Below are 25,027 nucleotides of genomic sequence, written 5' to 3'. Positions count from 1 at the left end.
GATTGACATTTTCTTTATGGGTAAATTTTTTATAATTGATTCAATTTCTTCAATTGATTTTCTTTTATTTTTGTGCTAAATTGTGCTAATTTTCTTTTATGTTTTTATGACAGTATCATGCTATTTTCTTTATAATAACTTTAGAATATATTTTGAGATTAGGGAGTGTGATGTCTTCAGTTTTGTTATTTTAGCTCAAGGTTGCTTTGATGATTTGGGGTCTTTTCTGGTGCCAGATGAATGTTAGGATTTTTTTTTTCTATTTCTGTGAAATAGGACATTGTAATTTTTGTATAAATTATATGAATCTATAGATTGATTTGGGTAGCAGAGACATTGTAACAATGTTAATTCTTCCAATCCATGTAGATAGGATATCTTTCCACTTATTTATGCCTTCTTCATTTTTTTAAACTAATGTTTTATTGTGTTCACTGTACAGGTCTTTTATATCCTTGGTAAGATATATTTCTATTTTCTTTTTGATGCTTTTGTAAATGGGACGGTTTTCTTAATTTCCTTTTTGGATAGTTCATCATGTATAGAAACACTATTGATTTTATATGTTGATTTTGTAACCTGTGGCTAAACTCAATTGTTTTTATTAATTCTAACCATTTTTGGTGGAGTTTTTAGGAATTTTATATATGAAGTCATGTAATCAGTAAACATAATTTCACATCTTCACTTCCTATGTACATATCTTTTCCTTTTTCTTTCCTGACTTCTCTAGCTATGATTTCTGGTATTGTGTTGAGCAGAAGTGGTGAGACTGGGCATCCTTATCTTGCTCATGATCTTAAGGAAAAAGCTAAGGGCTCTTTTCAGTTATACTCTCCAATGCAAAGCAACCCATCTATCCATTTTCATGTGTACCCAAACCTGAACAGTATCAACATGTTTTTGCCATCCATATGTGTTCTTTGATGACAGATCTGTTCATATTTTTGGCCCTTTATAATATTGGGTGTTTCCTTATTGTGCTTTGAGAGTTCTTCATATACTCTAGAGAGAAACTTTATCAGATATGTAATTTGAAAATATTTTTCCAGTCTGTGGTTTGAGATTTAGTATTTACAACAATGTCTTATGATTATTAAACATTTAATTTTCATGAAGGCCAAATGACTGAAAATAAATTGTGGCGTGTAATGTATCAAATATTTGTCTAATGTAAGTTCACAAAGACTGTCTCTATATGTTATTCTAAAAGTTGAATATTTTAAGGTTTTACACTAAGACTTATGGCCAATTTTGAATTATTTTTATGGTGTGACATTCTCATCAAAATGTACTATTTTGTGTATGGATAGCCCATTACTCCTGCATCCTTTACTGAAAACACTATCCTTTCTCTTCTCATTTGCTTTCATGCCTTAGTCAAAACTCAGGTCTATTTTTCTGTACTTCCTATTCTATTCCTTTCATCAGTTTGTCTCTATGCTCATATCACACTTTTTATTACTTTAGTTTATAATGATCTTTTATTGTAGGTAATTTTTGTCCTTCAAATTTGTTTTTATTTTCCACAGATGTTTTAGCTATTTTAAGATTATTTGGTGGTTGGGATTTTGACTGTGTTTATTCTTTAGATCAAGTAGGGAAATGTGAACATCTAAGAGTAGTGAGTACTCTGATTGGCAATGTTACTTTTAATGCTTTTGGGTAGTGCTTTCCCCTGGTTGGTGCGGTTTCCTAAAGTTCACGTGCTGATTACTACTCTGCCTACTCAGGGTGGACCTTCCCACAAGATCTGGAGTTACTGCCCTGTGCCTCTCCTCTTAGGTATTCTTCCTGCAAATTCTATTCACTTCCTTGAAACTCAGCAACATCTCCTCAACTCAGAGACTGCCAGACTCAGCTTCAGTTTCCCCTACCTGAATTGCAGTCTGGAAACTCAAATAAGTTAATTGAGAAAATCACAGAGTTCACCTTAGTTTTCTTGGCTTGGTAATCACTGTTCGTTATGGTGTGATATGCAGTGTTTGAAAATGATTATTTCATATTTTGTGTTCACATTTCATTTGTTAAATCTGTACACTATTTCTTGTTCTGAAATGTTATTTTTGATTGAAATCAAGTACTAAACTTGAAATATAAAAATTCGGGTGTAGTAACTTTCCACATCTACACTTATAAGTGACTTTAAGTGCTCTCTGCATGAATTTATTTATCTGTGAAATAAGAACAGTAATAGATGCCTTGCTTCACTCCAGAATTTTTGGCAGATCAAATGAATGATGTTGTGAGACCACTACTCAATAGTAACTCATTATACATTAAAAGGATGATGATGGTGATGAAGATGATGATGATAATGAGTTATACTTGAGTCATTCCGACAAGAGGGATAGCTAAGATGTTTGTCCACCAATCTAGGCTTTTGCCTTTCTGCAACAATGGAGATACTAGCAACTATTCTATAACAAAATTAAATCCATTCTTCAGTTTAATGAGAAGATTAGAGTTATATGTGTTTGAGGGATAAAATAACTTATTTGAAAGTTAAGGAAAATGTGCCTAGAAAAACGCAACTGTTTATCAAAAAAAAGAAAAAAACTAAAGTAAAACAAAATGAAACCAAAACCAGAATGAGCATTTTTGCTTCCCTGGTGAAAAAAATGTCAAAGCTAAAAGAGAAATGAAAACAAAAATAAGTAGTCTGCTAAGTACAGTAAACACACAGAGATTGGAAATCATTCCATGATAGTTAATTCTCTTTAAAACTCCATCAGATAAGAATTATTATCTCCATTTTTAACAGAGAGAGAAATTGAGGATTTTATTAAGCAGCTTGCCAGAGGTTACAAACAATAATGTTGGGCAAAATATCTTTTTCCCAGGTGTGTCTAGCTTTTGAGATATGCCTTACACCACTAAATTACACTGTAATTTCTCTTCCACTAAAGAGAGAGATACAAGTTGTGGAAAGAAAGATATCGTCATATAACTTTAAAATACCCATGGCTTTTAAGAAATCCTCACTCATTTTCCTCTTACTTGAATCAAAAGCAGCCCCTATTTCAGAAAAAAAGGTATTTCTTGTTTTCTTTAAAACACATCAGCAGCAGAAATTCATTTCTATGTATATTTACCAAAACCTAACATAAAAGAGATATTTACTAAAATTAGACGTTAAAAAAGTAACAATATTTTATGTTGTCTAGGCTAATGATTTTTGTGAACTTGTCTGACTTAAATATCAGATAATATAAGTAATTTACTATAGCTTAAATCGATTCTAAAATTATTTTTTTCTGAATTATAACTAAATATTTGATACATCAATAAGTAATATAGTGTGATATAATATCAAATTTCATTGTTTTTTGATATAAAAAATAATTTTAACTTAAAAATGCCAAAATACTAAGTATTCACTACAAACCACTATATGAATATAATCTAACCATGGCCTGTGGAGTTAGGCAGAAATGTACTCAAATATTTTTTTTCCCTTCTTACATATGTATATCCTTGAGCTTTTAATTTAAATGTTCTGAACTGAGACTTAAAAAAATGTATATGTTGCTGTAGACTAAACGTTTCTCTCTCTCTCTCTGCATTTATATGTTGAAAGCTTATCCCTAATGTGATGGTATTAGGAGGTGGGTGCTTTGGGAGGGAATTAGATCACAGTAGTAGGGCTCTAATAGATAAGTGTCCTTACAGAAGAGACCCCCAAAAGATACCTTGCCCCTTGCCTGTGATGACACAGGGAGAAGATGGCCATCTATGAACATGGGAGTGGGTCCTCACCAGACACCAAATCTGCCACCACCTGGACCTTGGACTTCCAGCTTCCAAAACTGTGACAGGTGTGTTTTTTATAAGCCACCCAGTCTATGGTATTTTGTAATAGCAGCCCAGACTGACTTGGACATTTTCCTAACTGGTGGCATTGTTTTGATAATCCTGAGACATGGAGAGTATTTACTAAAAATAAGTCCCCTTTCTTCTTTTTGTGGGGGGAAAAAAAAGGTTGAAGAACAGGAAGTCTACAAACAGCATAAAAACTTTACAGAGCACAGGACCATTGGGTGTCAACTTCTTCCTGATGATTATATCTTCCTGAACATGTGAAGAATTCAGATATGATTGTTTTTCATAATGGCACCTAACTAGAGAAATAGAAAGATAAGGCAGTAAATAATGAGAAAAATCAATGTTCTTTGCTAAACACTTACTGGGAAATTTTTCTTGTAGTTTTTATACATCAAGAGGATGATTTTTTTTTTTTTAACAAATTATTAGCACTACTATCATCACTGCCTGGCAGACATGACTTTTAAAGCAAAAAGAACATATGACTAAGGTTTTACAAAGTGCCACTTCTTTGCAAATATATGTAATATACATTAAAATAAGGTATTTACCCTGTAAGCAATGAAAGGAAATAATTTTATGAAATTTTAAACTTGCAACCCTCAACTCAGTAGACAAATACACATCCTCTAATTGTTTATTCTAAAAGAATGCAAATTTGTTGTAATTTACAAATAGAAAGTGGCAATTTTCCTTGCACACAAAAAAACCTCTATTTGTAACTACTTTCAGATAATTATACTTTCTAAAAACTTTAAGCCTGAAATGACTAATTGTGATCTTTCTAAAAATGTTTCTTGTTTCTCAGAAGTATCTTGTTTACTGATAAAATTTCTTCTCATTAAAAATCAATTGGGGCCGGGCGCGGTGGCTCAAGCCTGTAATCCCAGCACTTTGGGAGGCCGAGACGGGCGGATCACGAGGTCAGGAGATCGAGACCATCCTGGCTCACATGGTGAAACCCCGTCTCTACTAAAAAAAATACAAAAAACTAGCTGGGCCAGGTGGCGGGCGCCTGTAGTCCCAGCTACTCGGGAGGCTGAGGCAGGAGAATGGCGTAAACCCGGGAGGCGGAGCTTGCAGTGAGCTGAGATCTGGCCACAGCACTCCAGCCTGGGTGACAGAGCAAGACTCTGTCTCAAAAAAAAAAAAAAAAAAAAAAAAAAAAAAAAAAAAAAAAAAAAAAAAAAATCGGGAAACCTAAGATTTTAAAAAATTGATATGTGAGTTGAATTCTTAAGAACAATTTTATCTTGACTTGCAATGTCAACTGTTTTGAAGTTGATGGGCACATTTTTTATTAGGGAATGAAAGCTAAGAGTTGAAAAATATTAAAGAACTATAGAAGCCATGTAATCTATTTTAGGGTCTTTACAAATTAAGAAAAATTAGTCACTAGGTGGTATTCAAGAAAAAGTCTATTATATCCACACATGCACTTGTACACAAAGATTCATACCAACACTAGTTATAGTAGCCAAAATAATGAAAACTCAAACGTCCATCAACTGAAAAATAGAGAAACAGAATATGGTGCATTCATACAGTAGAATATCATTCAGAAATAAAAAGGAACAAATTACTGCAATATATAACAACATGGAGGAAGCACAAAAATTGTCATATGTAAAAGACCACATATCATGACCAATCAGACCAATAATATGTCTTTTATCAAGGCATAAAAGACCACATATCGTATGACTCACATATATGAAACATCTTCAAAATGCCAATCAATAGAGACAGCAAACATGTTAGTCACTACCTGAGACTAATTGTAGGAACATCGAAATGACAGTATTGCTATTACTGGTTGTAAAAACACAATAGGGTTTTTGTTTCATTTTGGATTTAATTGGCAGGACGGTTTATTGTTTGTTATTTTCACCAAAACATATTTTCCCAAGTATGTTAGAAAAATAAGTTGAAGGTTCATAAAAACTTAGCTTTATGTTAATATTTTATTAATGAATTCATTTTCTTTCTGGCAATGTAAGAAAAGGGAAGAAGACACTGATCTGATGAATTCAATATCAATTCATAAAATTATTTTTTAAAACTATCATTCAAAATATTAAGTATTAAATATAAAATGCCTAATGTCTGTGAGAACATTTTTTTATTATGCTTTAAGTTCTGGGGTACACGTGCAAAACGTGCAGTTTGTTACATAGGTATACATGTGCCATGGTGGTTTGCTGCCCCCATAAACCTGTCATCTACATTAGATATTTCTCCTAATGCTATTCCTTCTCCAGACCCCCACCACTCAACAGACCCCAGGGTGTAATGCACCCACTGTGTCCATGAGTTCTCATTGTTCAACTCCCACTTATGAGAACGTGCAGTGTTTGGTTTTCTGTTCTTGTGTTAATTTGCTGGGAATTATGGTTTCCAGCTTCATTCATGTCCCTGCAAAGGACATGAACTCGTCCTTTTTATGGCTGCATAGTATTCCATGGTGTATATGTGCCACATTTTCTTTATCATTGATGGGCATTTGGGTTGGTTCCAAGTCTTTGCTATTGTGAACAGTACTGCAGTAAACATACATGTGCATGTGTCTTTATAGAATGATTTATAATCTTTTGAGTATATGCCCAATAATGGGATTGCTGGGACAAATGGTATTTCTAGTTCTAGATCCTTGAGGAATCACCACACTGTCTTCCACAATGGTTGAATTAATTTACACCCCCACCAACAGTGTGACAATGTTCCTATTTCTCCACATTCTCTCCAGCATCTGCTGTTTCCTAACATTTTAATGATCATCATTCTAACTGGCATGAGACAGTGTCTCATTGTGGTTTTGATTTGCATTTCTCTAATGACCAGTGATGATGAGCTTTTTTTCATATGTTTGTTGGCTGCATATATGTCTTTTGAGAAGTATCTGTACATATCCTTTGCCCACTTTCTGATGAGGTTGTTTTTTTCTTGTAAATTTGCTTATGTTCTTTGTAGATTCTGGATATTAGCCCTTTGTCAGATGGATAAATTGTAAAAGTTTTCTCCCATTCTTTAGGTTGCCTGTTTACTCTGATGATAGTTTCTTTTGCTGTGCAGAAGCTCTTTAGTTTAATTAGAACTCATTTGTCAATTTTAGCTTTTGTTGACATTGCTTTTGGTGTTTTAGTCATGAAGTCTTTGCCCATGCTTAGGTCCTGAATGGTATTGCTTAGGTTTTCTTCTAGGGTTTTTATGGTTTGGGGTCTTATATTTAAGTCTTCAATCCATCTTGAGCTGATTTTTGCATAAGGTATAAAGAAGGGATCCAATTTCAGCTTTCTGCATATGGCTAGCCACTTTTCCCAACACCATTTATTAAATAGGGAATCCTTTCCCCATCACTTGTTTTTGTCAGGTTTGTCAAAGATCAGATGGTTGCAGATGTGTTGTGTTATTTCTGAGGCCTCTGTTCTGTTCCTTTGGTCTATATATCTGTTTTGGTACCAGTACTGTGCTGTTTTGGTTATTGTAGCCTTGTAGTATAGTTTGAAGTCAGGTAGTATGATGCCTCCAGCTGTTATTTTTGCTTAGGATTGTCTTGGCTATGCAGGCTCTTTTTTGGTTTCATATGAAATTTAAAGTAGTTTTTTCCAACTCTGTGAAGAAAGTCAGTGGTAGCTTAATGGGGATAGCCTTGAATCTATAAATTACTTTGGGCAGTATGGCCATTTTTACTATCTTGATTCTTACTATCCATGAGCATGGACTGATTTTCCATTTGTTTGTGTCCTCTGTTATTTCTTTTAGTAGTGGTTTGTAGTTCTCATTGAAGAGGTCCTTCACATCCCTTGTAAGTTGTGTTCCTAGGTATTCTCTTTGTAGCAATTGTGAATTGGAGCAAAGTCTCAGGATACAAAATCAACATGCAAAAATCACAAGCATTCCTATACACCAATAACAGAGCCAAATCATGAGTGAACATTTCTTAAATTATATGTATGAGAACTTCTAAGATACCGAGTTTCATCAAGAGCAAAGAATGCCTGACAAATCAATGCTAGCAACTAATGTGGAAAATAAATGGTCATACTCTAGACTAATGTATCTGAAAAGGCTTTTTTTCCCTGACAACAATCAAATTACATTAAGTGACTCTGAATCCTAAGTATTGTTTAACACTATATTTAAAACTCAGTTATCTTATTATGTAAATATGTTCATTTTAGAAAATAACCCCCACCCAGCTTCTCTTAGTGCGAACATCTTATCATAGTGATTTTATGCATACTATGAAATTAGAATTAGACAAAGCTTGGTGGCATGTGCGTGTAGTCCCAGCTACTCAGGAGGCTGAGGTCAGAGTATCACTTGAGCCCAGGAGGCAGAGACTGTATTAGCTGAGACCTAGCCACTGTACTAGTGAGACAGAGACGGAGAGAAAAGAAATTAGCATATAGTAAAATACTCATGACTAATTCTATAGGTTTTATCTGGATTTCACCAACATTTTTACCAATGTACCTTTTTGAGTTTCAGTACCGAATCCAGCAGACCATGTTCCATTTAGCCATTTTGTCTTAGTCTCCTCAATGTAAGACAACTCCTAAGTCTTTACTTGTTTCTTGCAACCTTTACTTTTCTAAATAGCCATTTAAATTAGACAATACATGAACAAAAGTGTGCACAAGACCCTGGTGGAAAAAGCACCATGTGAAAAATAGTTGAAAGTTTGGTATAATAAACATTTTACATCAATGATTATGAATTCTGGCTCTTCAATTCAGAATACAAATCATACCCTATTAGAAGGGTAAATATCAGACATTAATATAAAAGTAGAAAATATTTAGAGCATAGAGTAGCACCTTTAAATGTATTTTGGGTATACAGAGAGCTATCAAATGTTTCGTTGGGATTTGTCAATTATTCTAGTTTGTGTAGACAGTCACTCTACAAATGCATATTCATATAAGCAAATAGTGCCAGTGAATACTTATAGTCAATATCAAGTATTGACACAGTCTGGTGTCTAAATTATCTTTCCTGTAAGGTACACTTTATACACCCAAGAAACATTTTTTCTTGGTTTCCGTCTGTTGTCCTATTTTTAGGGTTGCTATCTTAGAGTAATTGTAGGTATAATTTGAATACGAATTCTAACTATAATCCTAGAAACCTTTAAGGTTTTTATGCAAACTGCATCTGCTGCATTTGATGATGGAGGATTGAGGTCCTTGTACACTGGGTTGGTGATTGACAGTAAACAAATGTTTAATAAACTACCACCTACACTGCTGGTGATTGTGGCATTATCATCTAGTTCAATCTCTAATGAGTCTTGGGAGAAAGGTATTTTCTTCATGTTTTCATTGCTGAGGAAACTAAGGTTCAGAGAATGAGGTAATTAAGTCATATGGCTAACATGCAATTGAGTAAATAGACCCAATTTTGAAAACAAACCCAGTTCTCCTTTCACTGCACCACAGAATCTATTTATTCTTCAAACCCTCTAACAAGGCACAAATATTTTTTTCCAGCTTATTTTTATTTCTTCCCCAGATCATAAATTGCATCTTCTCTCAGGATCCATTCTTAGGTATGTTGCATATATTTTCTGTCTTTAAGCAAGATAGAATTGCACCATGATGCTGAAATAAATGCAGTGAGTGTAGATGTATTATTTTCTGTGAAACATTTTTTTTTTCCCCAGTAATGACCAGAAAATGACACCAGTCTGATTCTCCTCCCTCCACCTTTTCCCCACATGTGGCTTGCTCTCTTCTGTCTGGGTTGAGCCCTCTCTCATTAGCACCTTCTTCTTTTACTGATGCTGTTACTGCTTCCAAGATCTCCCTAAATCTGAGGACTGATTCTCCATTATCTCTCAGCGTTTCTTTTCTTTCCTTTTAAAGTCCCCAAAGCCGTGGTCTTTACCTGCATGTTTTCTGTATATATCTACATTTCTTATTCTTACTATCTTTTGTTTTTAGCTTTTCATTTCAGCTCTGGTAACTGTTTATTGCAATATGATTGAGTAGTGTTTTTCAGGCAAAGTTCAGTAATAATATCATTGGAGATGAAGATAAAGATCATTTGATAATAAGAACAGGTGGCCATGGCTATGTTACAGGAAAATGAAATTCAGGTACAAATACCTTTAAAATGGAATTTAAAGTGCAAGTATTTATTTGCTTTTAATATTTAACAAACATAGGAAGAGGATGAAGTTTTTCTAAAGAGTGGAAAATATATATCCAAAGAACAACTGTGTGTTCCACATGGAAAACAAAATAAGCAGTTTGCTAATATTGTATATGGAGTAGTGTTGTCTAAATAACATATAAGCAAATATAAAATCGACGTGTAAAATGTGCTTGAAAGACAGTTATGCTGTAAAATGCAGCTGTCCAATCCTAGCAATTGTCCATACTTAAGGATTTAACAACTACTATATATCAGATAATTATTATTTCATAGAGAAATATGGAGCCTGATGAGATCGTCGATGTGGACTATAAATTAACTTTTAAAAGTTCATGTGCATTAATTGATTTCACAAGAGCCACAGTGGACTTTAAAATTAAATCCTGTAAATTTACAAAAGAAAAATAAATTGTACGTCTTAAAAATTTAAAAAAACTTTTGTTCTTCAAGACATATCAAGGAATTTTAAAAAACCTACAGGATAGGAGACATCATTTACAATTTATTGCATGTAACTAAAAGGGACTGTATCTAGAACATGTAAAGAACATTTGCAACTCAATAAAAAGGCAAATAACCCAATTTAAACATGGGTGGAGAATATGAATAGACAATTTTTTTTTTTTTTAATTTCCCTAGGTTACTGGGGAACAGGTAGTGTTTGGTTATATTAGTAAGTTCTTTAATGGTGATTTGTGAGATTGTGGTGTACACATCACCCTATTAATAATATACACTGCACCCTATTTGTAGTCTTTTATCCCTTACCTCCTTCCCTCTGAGTACCCAAAGTCCACTGTGTCATTCTTATACCTTTGCATCCTCATAGCTTAGCTGCCACTTATGAGTGAGAACATACAATGTTTGTGTTTCCATTCCTGAGTTACTTCACTTAGAATAATAGTTTCTGATCTCATCTAGGTCACTGTGAATGCCATTGATTCATTCCTTTTTATGGCTGAGTAGTACTCCATCATTCATATATATACATGTCATGTGCGTCTGTGTGGAGAGACCACCAAACAGGCTTTGTGTGAGCAATAAAGCTTTTTAATTACCTGGGTGCAGGCGGGCTGAGTCCGAAAAGAGAGTCAGCGAAGAGAGACAAGGGTGGGGCTGTTTTTATAGGATTTGGGTAGGTAAAGGAAAATTACAGTCAAAGGGGGTTGTTCTCTGGTGGGCAGGAGTAGGGGTCACAAGGTGGTCAGTGGGGGAGCTTTTTGAGCCAGGATGAGCCAGGAAAAGGAATTTCACAAGGTAATGTCATCACTTAAGGCAAAGACCAGCCATTTTCACTTCTTTTGTGGTAGAATGTCATCAGTTAAGGCAGGGGCAGGGCATTTTCACTTGTTACTTCAGGCCATCTGGGCATATATATATGCAAGTCACAGGCAATGCAATGGCTTGGCTTAGGCTCAGAGGCTTGACAATACATATATTGTTTTTATTTGCTTTGTCAAAGATCAGTTGACTGTAAGTATTTGGGCTTACTTCTGGGTTATCTAGTCTGTTCCATTGGTGTATGTGCCTATTTTTATACCAGTACCATGCTGTTTTGGTGATTATAGCCTTATTGTATAGTTTGAAATCAGGTAATGTGATGCCTCCAGATATTTCTTTTTGCTTAGTATCACTTTGGCTCTATGTGCTCTTTTTGGTCCCATGTGAATTTTATAATTCTTTTTTCTAATTCTGTGAAGAATGATGCTGGTATTTTGATGGTATATATATCATAGTTTCTTTATCCAGTTGTTGATTGATGGGCATTTGGGTTGGTTCCACGTGTTTGCAATTGCAAATCGTGCTACACACATGTGCAAGTATCTTCTTCGTATAATGACTTCTTTTCCTCTGGGTAGATACCCAGTAGTGGGATTGCTGGATCAAATCATTGTTCTAGTTTTAGTTCTTTAAGGAATCTCTCCATAGTGGTTGTACTAGTTTACATTCCCACCAGCAGTGTAGAACTGTTCCCTATTCACTGCATCCATGCCAACATCTACTATTTTTTGATTTTGGCCATTCTTTTTTTTTTTTTTTTTTTTTTTTTTTTGAGATGGAGTCTGGCTCTGTCGCCCAGGCTGGAGTGCAGTGGCCGGATCTCAGCTCACTGCAAGCTCCGCCTCCCGGGTTTACGCCATTCTCCTGCCTCAGCCTCCCGAGTAGCTGGGACCACAGGCGCCGCCACCACGCCCGGCTAGTTTTTTTTTTGTATTTTTTAGTAGAGACGGGGTTTCACCGTGTTAGCCAGGATGGTCTCGATCTCCTGACCTCGTGATCCGCCCGTCTCGGCCTCCCAAAGTGCTGGGATTACAGGCTTGAGCCACCGCGCCCGGCCGATTTTGGCTATTCTTGCAGGAGTAAGGTAGTATAGAATTGTGGTTTTAATTTGCATTTCACTGATCATTAGTGATGCTGAACATTTTTCATGTTTGTGGCCATATGTATATCTTCTTTTGAGAAGTGTCTATTCATGTCCTTAGCCCACTTTTTGATAGGATTTTTTTTCTTACTGATTTGAGTTTGCTGTAGATTCTGGATATTTGTCCTTTGTCAGGTGTATAGATTGTGAAGGTTTTCTCCCATTCTGTGGGTTATCTGTTTACTCTGCTGATTGTTTTGCTCTGCAAAAGCTCTTTAGTTTAATTAAATCCCAGTTACTTATCTTTGTTTTATTGCACTTGCTTTTGGATTCTTGGTCATGAAATCCTTGCCTAAGCCAATGACTTAGGGTTTTTCCAATATTCTAGAATTTTTGTAGTTTCAGGTCTTAGACTTTAGTCCTTAATCCATCTTGAGTTGATTTTTGTATAAGGTGAGAGACAAGGATCTGGTTTCACTCTCTTGCCTGTGGCTAGCCAATTATTCCAGCACCATTTGTTGAAAAGTGTATCCTTTTCCCACGTTATTTGCTTTGTTGAAGATCAGTTGGCTGTAAGTATTTGGGCTTATTTCTGGGTTCTCTATTCTGTTCCATTGGTCTATATGCCTATTTTTATACCAGTACCATGCTGTTTTGGTGACTATAGCCTTATTGTATAGTTTCAAATCAGGTAATGTGATGCCTCCAGATATCTTCTTTTTCCTTAGTATCACTTTGGCTCTGCGTGCTCTTTTTGGTCCCATGTGAATTTTATAACTTTTCTTCTTCTAATTCTGTGAATATTGATTCTGCCTATCCATGAGCATGGGATATGTTTTCATTTGTGTCATCTGTCTTTCCCTTCAGCAGTGTTTTGTAGAAGTTCAGTCAGGCTGGTGGGAAAAATTTTAAGATGGAGTTATAGGATGTAGACACAAATCTTGGAAGGCAGGAAGGTTTTGCAAAAGTCTCGGGACAGTCTAATCCTTACCTTGAGTAAATAAAGTGGGTACAAAGGAATGTAGAGTAGTTTATCTAAATAGCTTGTTTACTCATGTAGTCCTAAGACCAAGCTTTTATCAACCATGGGTGCATAATTGCTCTCCACTCAGGGGGTTGGAAACCAGGTCAATACCCTCCAGTCGTGTTTACTCAAGATCTTTGTCATTTAATCTGTACTGAATAAAATGCAAGCTTTCCCTGGCTGATCAGGGCCACAGGTGCTACTCTTTACAGCACCTTCCTCAGTGTCTGTGAGGGGCCCAGATCCTTAGCCGGACTGACAGGATAGCTGTGTATGCTGTTCATCTGTCACTGGGTCAGGGTCTGTAGGACGGACCCTGCAGCTGGTGCCCCATGTGAGGTACACTGCAAATGGAGCAGGATGGATCCTTTGAAAATGTAGGTGATGTAGGTGAAAAGGACAGCGTGGTCAGTGAATCGATGCCCACTTGGGACTTCCAAGTTTTGGGGGGGATTGTTTAGGCTAAAGTTTCATCAGGGGACAACAGAAACAGTATATAAAAGTATTGAAACAGCTGCTTAAGGCTCGTGGAACCTCAGTTTTGCAGGCTCAAATAAGGGACCTAATGCAAACTGTTGTAACCCATAATCCATGGGCCCCAAAAGAGGGTATGCTAAACACAAAGCTCTGGGAACAAGTGGGGAGAAATCTTAAACAACATTATGCACAAGGGCAGTGGGTCCCAATAACAGCCCTAACACTATGGGCCTTATTTAGTGTGGCCCTGGCTCCATTATACACAGAAGAGCCTAAGAAGGGGAAGGAGGAAGAACTGTCACCAACTTTACCACATCCTTTCCCTCAGCCCCGCTATCACCAGGTCAAAATAACAAAGAGGAAACAGAGTTTTTGCCTGAGCCCCCTCCTCCAAAATATACACTCCAGCTATAAGACCCTGTCTTAAGCAAGCAGCATTAAAACGGGAGCTTTTAGCCTGCCCAGTAATGCAATATCAACAAGGCAATTGGGCATATAGACCCAGTCTTTTAACGCTTGTAAAAAGATGAAAAAACAAAACAAAACATTAGAGGCAGGAGCCATGCCACCAGGTGAGCAGTAGGCAAAAAGGAATGCTTGGTGGCGGGAAAACTCACAAACCTGGAGCCAGTGAGTGGTCCTTGGGAACTCGACCTGTGCAGTGGCTGTGGTGATGGGAAGCCAGGCCTAGCACACTGGAGGTAGCCTTCTGGGGAGCGGCAGGAGGCCCACACAGGAAGGTCCACCTGGCCTGCAACAGTCGCCTGGAGGAGTGGGTAGGGAGCGGCACAGGTGAAAAGCAAAACAGTGCAGACAAAAAGCGGCAGCGCTTAAGGCTTAAGGAAGCACAACACGTCTGCTGCCTCGGGACCTGCCCGCTCAGCTCTCCATCTCTGCAGGTGGCCCATGGCAAAATTTCCTGTGTTCCTTGTATACAAGCAACATCCCAGATTATAATTCTTTGCTGAGATTTAAGTAAAATTTAAAAATCTGAAAGACCTATTTCTGATAATGGCCACAGCTGTTATCTCTCTCCTACCCTTGATGTGGCTCTCTCAAAATCCAATTTTAAGTAAAGCAGTAACCTTTAAAGGGAGAGAAATTACAAATTCTAATAAGCTGCAAAATCTGTTTTCTATCATAAAGGGCAATACAGCCCTAGATTCTCCCAGACATTTAACCCCTGCAGCAAAAAGAGAAATTGAGAAAATAGAACAGTCTGTCTCTCTAAGGCAACAAGATTACATAGATCCAGGCTACTCAATTCAACTGTTTATTTCCCCCCCCCAAACACTGCCCTACAGTGTTAATAGGACAGATGACCTCAGGAATACTTACCAGAATGGTTGTTTTGTGTACTTACTGGGACTAAAACACTGTCTCCCTACATCCAATTACTTAGGAAAGTCATCCATTCAGGTCACAAACGATGCAGTCTGTTGCTAGGTTATATGCTAATGTTATTAGGATTCCTTTAAGTTAAAAGCAATTTGAAGCAGTATTGCTAGTATCTTTCGATTTGCAAATAGCACTCTCCGATTACATGGGACAAATAGAACATGTCCTTCCTTTCTTATCTTGTACTCCTGTAATCTTGCCTACAAAAATAGTTCACTCCCCCATACCTAATGCTTTCATGGAAAAGTGACAGTCTGATCACTTGATCTGGGTTTACTAGCACTCAGAGAGCTGAGATTGGGGCCCTGATATTGGCATTGGAAACGTTCCAGTCAGCCCATCAGTATTGTGAGTGACTCTGCTTACTCTGTTTGTTGCAGAATCTGAGACAGCCCTAGTTAAGTCCACTCCAGAGCCTACCCTGTGTGCTCTTTTTCTCTGACTTCAGCAATTGCTAGATCAACATACACATCCTATTTTTATTACACACATTTGAGCCCACAGTTCACTGCCTGGTCGATTGGCTTATGGCAATAATGAAGCAGACCTGCAGGTTATGACATCACTGCTTGACCAAGCCACTGAATCATATCAATTCTTCCACCAAAAACTGGAGAAACTTATCTAAACAATTTCAACTTACCCAGAGACTAGCTAAACAAATTATCTTGCAATGCCCAGATTGCCAGCTCACAGGCACATCCCCCTCCTTCAACAGGTGTTAACCCTAGAGGATTAGAATCTAAACAGTCATGGTAAATAGATGTTACACACATTCCTGAATTTAGAAAACTAAGATACCTATATCCATTGATATCAACATTCATCTAATGAGTGCACACACCCTTCCTGGAGAGTCCATTCGATATGTCATTAAACATCTTTTAACTTTTGCATTTATGGGATGGCCCACAAAAATTAAAACTGATAATGGTCCAGCTTATGCCAGCTCACAATTTCAACAATTCTGTCGTACATGAAACATCTAACATTCCACTGGCATCCCATATAACCCCCAAGGACAAGTCATAGTAAAATGTGTCCACTCCACCGTTAAAGAAATGCTATTCACAATAGCAAAGACTTGGAATCAACCCAAATGTCCATCAGTGACAGACTGGATTAAGAAAATGTGGCACATATACACCATGGAATGCTATGCAGCCATAAAAAAGGATGAGTTTGTGTCCTTTGTAGGGACATGGATGCAGCTGGAAACCATTATTCTCAGCAAACTATCGCAAGAACAGAAAACCAAACACTGCATGTTCTCACTCATAGGTGGGAATTGAACAATGAGATCACTTGGACTCGGGAAGGGGAACATCACACACCAGGGCCTATTATGGGGAGGGGGGAGGGATGGCATTGGGAGTTATACCTGATGTAAATGATGAGTTAATGGGTGCTGACGAGTTGATGGGTGCAGCACACCAACATGGCACAAGTATACATTATGTAACCTGCACGTTATTGCACATGTACCCTAGAACTTAAAGTATAATTTAAAAAATGCTCAAAAAAGGGGGAGTATGGGTAAAGACCCTGCAACATTACTGGCACAAGCCTTATTTACCCCTAATTTTCTAAATTTAGATGAATTTCAATCAGCTGTAGAAAAGCACTTTTAAAACCTCTCAAAACGTAAAACCTGCAGTTTTATGGAAAAATGTAAACAATCATGTACGGTGTGGTCCAAATTTATTAACATGGGGAAGAGGGTATGCTTGTGTCCACACCCCCTCAGGTCCTCTTTGGATTCCAGCACGACGCATCAACCCATACCATGGCCTGGCTAGGACCCAACCCTGTACCAGAAATGAAGGCACTGACCCTACAGGATCCGCAGCCCCAGACGATGTGGCTTCCACGGACGACATAAGCTCTGGATGTTACCTAGGAGACGCTGAAGAAGACAACTCAGGAGGCTGAACGAATGCTGCTCCAGACACAGACACCATTCACTCCAGATAATTTGCTCCTTGCTATGCTTTCTGTTGTTCGTTGCAACTCATGTAGGATATCGATCCTTTTTATGCTTTTGCTTTGTCTGCAGCCTGTACCTGCTATACTCTATTGGGCTCATATCTTAGATCTGCTTTTCTTTCGCCCTGTCACCTGGGCAGACACCCCCTGCCCAGCCTTTAGTAATGTGACTCCTTGGCTAGAAGGGATAGATAGATTTGCCTGCAGTGGGGTCCCTCAGTCATGGCACACATTAGACTAAGGTGCCAGATAATACTACATTATCATCCCACTGTGTAAGCTATAAAGGTTCTAATCCTTATTGTGTACCTGGCCAAACACAATTAAGGCTATATTATAGCTATTATAGCAAAAAAAAAAAAAAAAAAAAAAAAAAAAAGCCTTAAAAGTCTTAGCAGGTCGCCTCAAACCAGGTAATGCAATCAATGCTGCTTTCCCAAACATTCCTTCGTGTGCTAAAGAACAAAGCTGGGAAAGTAATGGATTGCACTTTAGCTGGGAGGTCTGTAGGGGGAACAAGCCCATAGCCTCCAGTTAGGCAATTATAATATCTTAGACTGGAGCCCCTGCGGCCGTTTGCAGGGCCAACTTACTGATGTCCTCATCCGTCATGTCATCAATCCCAGTTTCATAGCCTCATCATATTCCCCTATGATTTGGGCTGAAGGGGCAATGAGACACTCTAGACTGCAAGTAAAGTCCATACCAGCCCAAGACACTTCATGGTACCTGGGACATCTTAGCACAGGACATAATTCCAGTCGCAACTTTACTATAACCTTTATTCATAATCACACTGTTCAGTGCCTAATTTGCACTACCCATCCATATGTTTTCCTTATGGGAACTGATATTTCCATTACACCTCAAAACTCTGTGTTTGTGACCCTGGGTGCAGGGACAGGCTTGGTTTCCCTCATGTATCACTAATTACAGCTAGTGTCATGGTATTAAGGAGACAATCTGAGGCATTCTTGCCAGTCAATTTGACACGTGATTGGCAAGGTTCCTCTGCCGTTGCCTTCTTGGAATGTGCCGTATCCCAGGTCAGACCCAAAAGATTCATAGGTGCACTTCTAGCCTTTATAATCTTAGCCGTAGTCATCCTAGCAACTACTAGTGTGGCTATACCATCTATTGCTGAATCAGTACAAACAGCTGCTTTTTAATAGATAATTTAGCCAGAAATGTGTCTAATGAACTTCTTTTACAGCGGGGTATAGATCAAAAGATTCTTACATGTCTGCAAGCCCTCGAGGCTGGGTTGGAATATGTGGGGGAGTGACAGGATGCAATGGCATTCCAATAGCAATTAAACAGCGATGGGGAGCATAAACATATCTGTGTCACTTCTCTTCCATGGAATCAATACATAATTGGGATGAGGTGGAACAACACCTCTGGGGAACCTTTCACGACAATTTAACAGCAGATGTAAAGCAACTTAAAACTAAAATTTCAGAATCCCTTCCCGCTATAGATCTATACACCCAACAAACAGCCATATGGAAGGGTGTGCAAGATCATCTTTCCTGGTTATATCTCCGTTCCTGGGTGTCACTCTTTGACTGGAAAAGAATGTTGCTAATTATACACGATTGTCTTATGTTATTTGCTAATTCTAGGATGCAAAGTTGGAATAAGAGCAATGACCATGCTACCTAATAGACCTGTTGCTGCACACATCTGTATGCTTCAGTCAACAGAACCCAAGCCAAAAAAACAGAAAAAGGGGAGATGTGGGAGTACAGTCAGGCTGGTGGGAAACATTTTTAAATGGAGTTGTAGGTACAAAGGAATGTAGAGTAGTTTACTCATGTGGTCCTAAGACCAAGCTTTGATCAATCGCGGTTGCATAATTGCTTTCTACTGGGAGTTGGGGGGTAATTGGCAACTAGGTCAATTACCCTCTAGTAGTGGTTACTGAAGACCTTTAATCTGTACTGAATAAATGTGAGTTTCACTGGCTGATCAGGGCCGCAGGTGCTACTCTTTACAGCACCTTCCTTAGTGTCTATGAGGGGCCTAGACCCTTACCCAGACTGACAGACAGAATATCTGTGTCAGTGTATATTTTTCATCCATTGTTGGTCAGGGTCTGTGGGACGGACCCCTGCAGTGTTTTGTAGTTCTCCTTTTAAAAGTCTTTCACCTCCTTGGTTAGGTATATTCCGAATTTTTGTTTCCCAGCTATTTTAAAGGGGTTGAGTTCTTGCTTTTATTCTCAGCTTGGTCACTGTTGGCGTGTAGAAGAGCTACTGATTTCTGTACATCTCCCATTTCATTTATTATTGAGCTTATTTGGATTTTCTTTCCTCTCTTCTTGGTTAGTCTTGATAATGGTCTATAAATTTATCTTTTGAAAGAACCAATTTTTTGTTTCATTTACCTCGTGTTATTCTTTGATTGTTTTATTTAGTTGCACTCTGATCTTGGTTATTTCCTTTCTTCTGCTGGGTTTCGTTTGTTCTTGTTTCTCTAGTTCCTTGAAGTGTGACCTTAGATTGTCTGTCTGTGCTCTTTCAGACTTTTAATGTAGGTGTTTAGGGCTATGAACTTTCCTCTTAGAGTTCTGTATCTTGAAACAAATCCCAGAAACACATCAAAACATAACCCCTTTAAAGCATAAATGTCACAGGACCTATAATACAGAAATACAATTTAAAAAACAAACAAACAAAAAAAGGTATACAGGCAACAAATAGCCCGATGAATGGAATGGTACCTCTCATCTCAATACTAACATTGAATGTAAATGGCCTAGATGCTCCACTTAAAAGAGAATTTCAGAATGGATATGAGTTCACCAATCAACTATCTGCTGCCTTCAAGAGACTCACCTAACACATAAGGACTCACATAAACTCAAAGTAAAAGGGTGGAAAAAACCATTTCATGCAAATGGACACCAAAAGCGAGCAGGAGTGGGTGTTCTTATGCCAGACAAAACAAACTTTAAAGCACAGCAGTTAAAAAAGACAGGACATTATATAATAATAAAAGGCCATATCCAACAGGAAAATAACACAATTCTAAACATATATCCACCTAACCCTGGAGCTCCCAAATTTATAAACCAATTACTAATAGTCCTAACAAATCAGATAGACAGCAGTATAATAGTGGGGGACTTCAATATTCCACTGACAGGACTAGACAAGTCTATTTTTACCAAGGTATAGTTTAAATCCACTGTTTCTTTATTGACTTTGTCTTGATGACCTAACATATATACAGAACATTCTATGCAACAACTGCAGAATTTACATTCTATTCAACAGCACATGGAATTTTTTCCAAGATAGATCAAATGGGTAGGCCACAAAATGAGCCTCACAATTTAAATTTTCTTAAATTTATTATCAAGCACTCTCTCAGACCACAGAGAAATAAAACTGGAAATCAAAAGGAACCTTCAAAATCATGCAAATATATGAAAATTAACCTGCTGCTGAATGATCATTGGGTCAAAAATGAAATCAAGGTGGAAATTAAAATAAATTCTTCGAACTCAATGATGATAGTGACACAACCTATCAAAACCTCTGGGATGAATAGACATTTCTTCAAAAACATACACAAGTTGCCAATAAGCACATGAAAAGCTGTATGTCATAGTCATTAGACAAATGCAAAATAACCAAAATGAGATAGCCCTTAACATGGACTAGCATGGCTAGAAGCAGAAGTCAGATAATAAGTGTTGCCACAGATATGGAGACAGAACTCACACACATTGCTGGTGGGAACACAGTCTACCAGTTCCTCAAAGGTTAAATGTAGAGCTGCCATGTGACCCAGCAAGGCCAATCCTATGTCTATAACCAAGACCAATAAAAACATAAGTCTACACAAAACTTATGTGCCAATGTTCACAGCAACATTATTTATACTAACCAAATGGTGGAAACACCTTACCTTCTCATCAGCTGTCAAATGGATAAAGAAAATGTGTTATATCCAAATGATGGAACATTAATTCCACCGTAAAAAGGAATGAAATACTGATACATGCCACAATGTGGAAGAACCTTAAAAACATATGTTAGGTGAAAGAAGCTAGTCATATACACAAAAAAAACCCCACATATTTGAATGATTCTGTACACACGAAATGTCTAGAGAGAGAAAAATAGGTTTGTAGTTGTGTAGGGCTAGGAGGCCAGGGATTGGGGAAATAGCTAAAAGGCACTGGGTTCCTTTCTGAGGTGATAAAATGTTCTAAAATTGACTGTGGAGATGGATGCAAATAGCTGTGACTACAACTACAATGTATATTTTAAATGAGTGAGTTGTATGGTGTGTGAATATTACCTTAATAAAGCTGTTAAAAATCTGAATTCAGAAAATTTTAAAAGTCCAATATCAAATTTCAATATTTAATATAAAATGAGGATCTCACAAATTCATTTCAATAGATATTATCAGTAACTTTATTAGAATCTGTTCAATTGGTCTACCTAATATAGTTAATACTACCTGAGCTCTTCTGTGGCAGGCACTATTCTAAGATTTTGCATGTAATAACTATTTTAATCTAAACAATTCCCTGGCAAAGTGGGTTCTGTTCATTATGAAAATTTAAAGCATGTGCATGCTAACATAGAAGAGGTTAAACACATGTTTCACAATTTTTAACTGGTAGAGCATCAGGACAATAACAAAAGTTATAATCTGCCTTTTGTTTATTATGCAGAAGTTTGGTCTCAATAAGGATTTTTAATTATTTTCCTCTTTGGGGAAATTATTGAGAGGGGGTACTTCTCCAAGACATATCAGAAAGCTGGAAAAGAGTAAGTTACAGGCTTGAGGACCTAAGGGTTCTGTGGAAGAATACTAGTAGAAGGAATCCACAAGATTTGGTGAAAGAAAATTTAAGGATGACAAAAGTTCAGCCGACCTAGAGCACAGCTGGTCCAAATTGACATTGAATTATACAAGATTCTAGGAATAGAGTGACTTCAGAACATTAAACTGAGAGAAAATACAAGCATTTGAAAAAAATCAAGGACAGTTACTTTTCAAGCAAACATATTAAAATAAATTAGATACATAGAAAAAACACAAAAATGCATGCACAGCCACAGAGGGAAGAAGAGAATTATATACTACTCAAACAATAAAACTTGTAAAATAAATGAAATAAATTATGGCATATTGTATGATTTGGCTGTGAATGTTTACATAATCAAAATAGTAAAAATAGTGAATTGTTTGCACAAAAATTATTGGTAAATATTAAAAGGATGGGATTAAGAGAAATGTGTGTGGCTGAGGGGAAAAGTTCCAAGGAAGATGAACCCATTGTTCCCACTGTGGAAAGTCAATAATGATACCCGTACACTAGGTATTATTGAAACATCAATCACAGTATAATCGTGTTCTAAAAATATAAATATATACATGGTATACATACCAACTGACATAGTTAAAAGGGGATGCCTTTGAAATTGAGGTGGGGACTACTGAGAAAATTTTTATTGATTTTGTAAGTTTATATGATTTTTGTAAGTATTTGACTCATATTTACATTTTTTATGTTTGATGAAAATTAAAATCTTGAAAAAATGAATTTGGAGGAGTACTACAAGAAATTCATACTCAGAGTTGGAGAGTCAACATTTTCATCCAGGATTTTCTCTATGCTTATCTATTTGTTTTAATACAATTTTACAGATAAATTTGAGGCCCATCTCTCCTCTCCATTCAAAGGTGATTATTATCAGAAGGGTGGTATGCTCCTTACCTTCTATAATTTTATAGTTTAATGTATGTTCTGTTCATGTATAAAGTTAGGTATTTTGTAGGTTTTATATTTTTACATAAACGTGACACACTGCTTCAAATGTGAAAGAAAAATCTTCTGAAAGATGTTAGCATATGACAGAATTTGAAATCATATTCAAAAGTTTTGCACCAAAGTTAAACTGTGATTTTACCACATAGTTAATATTTAATAAATTTCATGCATTTTACTTACAGTGAGACCCACCTGTTTTTATTTTATATCTATTGATATTTATGTTATGCAATACAAATTTCTTGCTGACATCATGTCTCAAGCTCAGAGCAGCTTAGCTGCCAGGAGAGTTTTGATAACAGGAAGCAGTAACAAACCAACTGCAAGAAATAATACAACTGAAATACCCAACAAAGGCATGAAAAATCTGCTTTCTGGAGTCATTTAATGGATAGGCAAATAGCTCTAAGTGCCTCAGTAGGATCTGAATTAGTGCCAAGAGTTATTTGATGTCCATAATGACTATAGTTTCACTAATAATAAAATGAGTGAAGTTCCATATACTCGAGGAAGATAGGAGACAGCGCAATAATGTTTAAAAAAGATTGACATTTTAAAGTTAATGTTTCCAATATACATCTTCAGAGTAATTTTTCCAAGGATGTCAGAAAAACAAAAGGTTTCTGTGATGAGCAAGAGTTTTAGAAGAGAAAGTTTCCAATGACAAATGTAGTATATATAGATAAGAGAAGACAAGATGTAGAACATGTAAAAAATCTTGCAAAAGTAGGAAATATGAATCTTCCATGAACATTCTTCAAGTAACATAAGGCAGGTCGAACTTATGAAGTAACATGATCAATAACAGTTGTTTCTTGGAAAACAAAAAGCAATTAGATTCATGAAACACTTATTATAAATGACTGCAAATAAAACACAATTCATGTAGGAAAATACAGAGCTAGCTCAAAGTTGGCCTTAGACTTCTTCCTTGCATTTTATCAGTGTTGACTTTTACTCTGTGTCTCCACTTAAAGCTGTAGCGTGTGATTTGCCCAACAGGCTGGATGGGGTTTCCTTTTATTGTTGTGGATCCTAATATTTATTCTGTGCTAGAACTGTTTGAGAATCTAAAAGAAGATAGAAAATTCTGACTCAGTAAAAAACACTCACAAATTATATGTATAATTATATATGTTATGTAATTCTCTATAAAATGTTCTATTATATAATTACCTCTAATTATAATAGACAATTGTCTCTACATATTATATATAATAGAATTATATATTTAATATATATAATTTATATAATTCTCTATACACATAATTCTCTAGATAATTTTATAATTTTCTGTATGATTTTGTGTATTTATAAATATATATAGAATTCTATAAATATATATAATTTATATATATACTTTATATTGAGAATTTTATATATATAAAAATTATAGAGATAATTTTTGATTTTTCCTTTTAAAAATTTTACATGAAAATAATTTTTAAATGCTTATTTGGTTAAGGGTATTGAGCTGTCTGGCCTTTTTTACAATGTTCACACATTTTTTGACAAAAAATTAATTTTCTCTCTGTATATATGTGTGTGTGTGTATTCTGTGTGTGTGTATATATATATACACACACATACATACATACAGAATTCTACATATATAATTTAGTGAGAGTGGTCTCTCTCTGTCTCTCAGGAAAGTCAAAGATCAAGGACTCAGAAAAGCCCCTTCTGTTGATACCAGGACATTTTATTTCAGTTTCTAATAGTTGAGGTAAAATATTTCCATGATTTGAAAAGAATGTGCTTTTATTGGAAAACCTCTGTTTAACTCAGTGGTCATCTTTTGTCGGAGCAGCTGAGAAAGCACAGAGCCAGTGTGTTACACAGTCACATAGCTGAGTGACCTATGGCCACCAATGGGATCTATTTATAGTGTCTTTGAGTTCCAAAGCCTTTATACCTCTGGTCGTCACTTACGTTAAATTGTTGGGTTTTTAAAAAATATTTTTTAAGTAAGTAGTATACTTCTCTGGGCTGAGAG

Source organism: Chlorocebus sabaeus, chromosome 8, assembly GCF_047675955.1.
Source record: "Chlorocebus sabaeus isolate Y175 chromosome 8, mChlSab1.0.hap1, whole genome shotgun sequence".
NCBI classification, from domain to species: domain Eukaryota; kingdom Metazoa; phylum Chordata; class Mammalia; order Primates; family Cercopithecidae; genus Chlorocebus; species Chlorocebus sabaeus.
Note: the sequence above shows the minus strand (reverse complement) of the source record.